Source organism: Limulus polyphemus, unplaced genomic scaffold (assembly GCF_000517525.1).
Source record: "Limulus polyphemus unplaced genomic scaffold, Limulus_polyphemus-2.1.2 Scaffold280, whole genome shotgun sequence".
NCBI lineage: Eukaryota > Metazoa > Arthropoda > Merostomata > Xiphosura > Limulidae > Limulus > Limulus polyphemus.
In genome coordinates, this window is record NW_013665890.1 from 351,485 (window position 1) to 353,754 (window position 2,270).

Genomic DNA, 2,270 nt, shown 5'->3' on the forward strand with positions numbered 1-2,270 from the left:
ATGGAAAACTACAGGGAAGGCAGCTAGTCATCACCACCCACCGCCAACTCTTGGGTTACTCTTTTACCAACGAATAGTGGGATTAACCTTCACATTATAACTCCCCCACGGCTGAAGGGGCGAGCATGTTTGGTGGAACTGGGATTTGAACCTGCGATCCTCAGATTGCGAGTCAAGCGCCCTAATCGCCGGGCCCGATTTTACTGTTAAGCACAAAGCTATACAACAGGCTATCTTTGTCTTACAGACTTTGAACCAATTGGAAACTTTATATGTTTGTTGTTAAGCACAAAGCTACACGAGGGGCTTTTTGTGTTGTGCCCAACACAGGTGTTGAAATCCGGTTTTTAACTTGAGCCTACAGACTTACCGCTGAGCTACTGGAGGGCTTGAGTGTCAAACTCAAGTTTTATAGTGGCTGAATCTTAGATGCTGTGGAATGAAATTTATATCTTAGACATTTGAACCTCTTTTATATAAAGTTGGCAATGTTATGGAAATTTGTCTAGGGTATAAAACCTTAGTTTAATAATGGAAAGCTCGTCTTTCTATACTGAAATTTGTTTCGTAAAATATTTACATTTAAAAATATTGTTAAGCATAATAAATATTAGCATAAGAGAAGTCACGAATTGAAAACCGAATGCTCAGCCCAAAAACAGTTTTCTGAGTATGTCTTGCAAGTACAATTTACAGTATTACAACATGGCGCTGTACTTTAAATGATTCTTATGGTAATTTTTAGGGCAGATTTTGATGAAGCGTTTCTATAAGATCACAACATTTCTTATGTGATATTTACAGGAGACGACTAACCTAGTTAAAACAATCGAGTAATCAACAACGTCACTTGTTACTTAAGGCCGCATTCTACTGTAACGAAAGAGTTAACGTAAGAAAGAATATTGATCGTGATTTTACTTAATTATAAAGAAAGAAAAATAGCGATGGCCTGTTACAGGAGCTCACATTGTAACAGCGGTGCACCTGTGTGAAATATATAAAAGTATGTTCACCTTTATCTCCCGCTTTAGAAAACATTTGTTTGTTATGAGTATGTTCACCTTTATCTCCCGCTTTACAAAACTATTGTTTATTATGAGTATGTTCACCTTTATCTCTCGCTTTACAAAGCTATTGTTTGTTATGAGTATGTTCTTTCTCGTTACAAAACTATTGTTTGTCATGAGTATATCCACCTGTATCTCTCGCTTTACAAAACTATTGTTTGTTATGAGTATGTTCACCTTTATCTTTCGCTTTACAAAACTATTGTTTGTTATGAGTATGTTCACCTTTATCTCCCGCTTTAGAAAACTTTTGTTTGTTATAAGTATGTTCACCTTTATCTCTCGCTTTACAAAACTATTGTTTGTCATGAGTATGTTCACCTTTATCTCTCGCTTTACAAAACTATTTGTTTGTTATGAGTATGTTCACCTTTATCTCCCGCTTTAGAAAACATTTGTTTGTTATTTTTTCGTGTTTATATCCACCTGTATCTTTCTCGTTACAAAACTATTGTTTGTCATGAGTATATCCACTTGTAACTCTCGCTTTACAAAATTATTGTTTTTCATGTTTATATCCACCTGTATCTCTATTTCTCTAGCACCACGAAACTAACAATCAATCTGACTTACAGAAGTCTACTATCTGCAACTCGACCTTTATAACGGTACTAGGTTTCATCACAGATATTTTCTCTCTCTATATATATACTTCTATCATTATGTAGCTGACAGTTGATCTGACTTACAGACAGACTTTTATCTACAACTATGCTTTTTAAACATTACCGAGTTTAATCACAGATATATTCTATCTATATCTCTAGCATCATGTAGCTAACAGTTTTTCTAAATTTAAAAAGGTCTACTATCTGAAATTCTACTCTTACAACTATACTAGGTTGCATTACAGATATCATCTATATCTTTAGCATCACGAAACTAACAGTTATTACAAATCATAAACGTTTTTAATCTGTATCTCCAACGGACTAAAATTTGATCCTACTTTTCAAATTTATCTATCTGATTCTCTGACTGTTAAAAATAGTCAGTCTTTTCTCTCAAAAGTATTAAACCTTTATCTCTCGCTTTACAAAACTATTGTTTTTCGTGTTTATATCCACCTGTATCTTTCTCGTTACAAAACTATTGTTTGTCATGAGTATATCCACTTGTAACTCTCGCTTTACAAAACTATTGCATCACAGATATATTCTAAAAACCTATCGTCGTTGTAAGTGTACAGTTGCAAGTCAG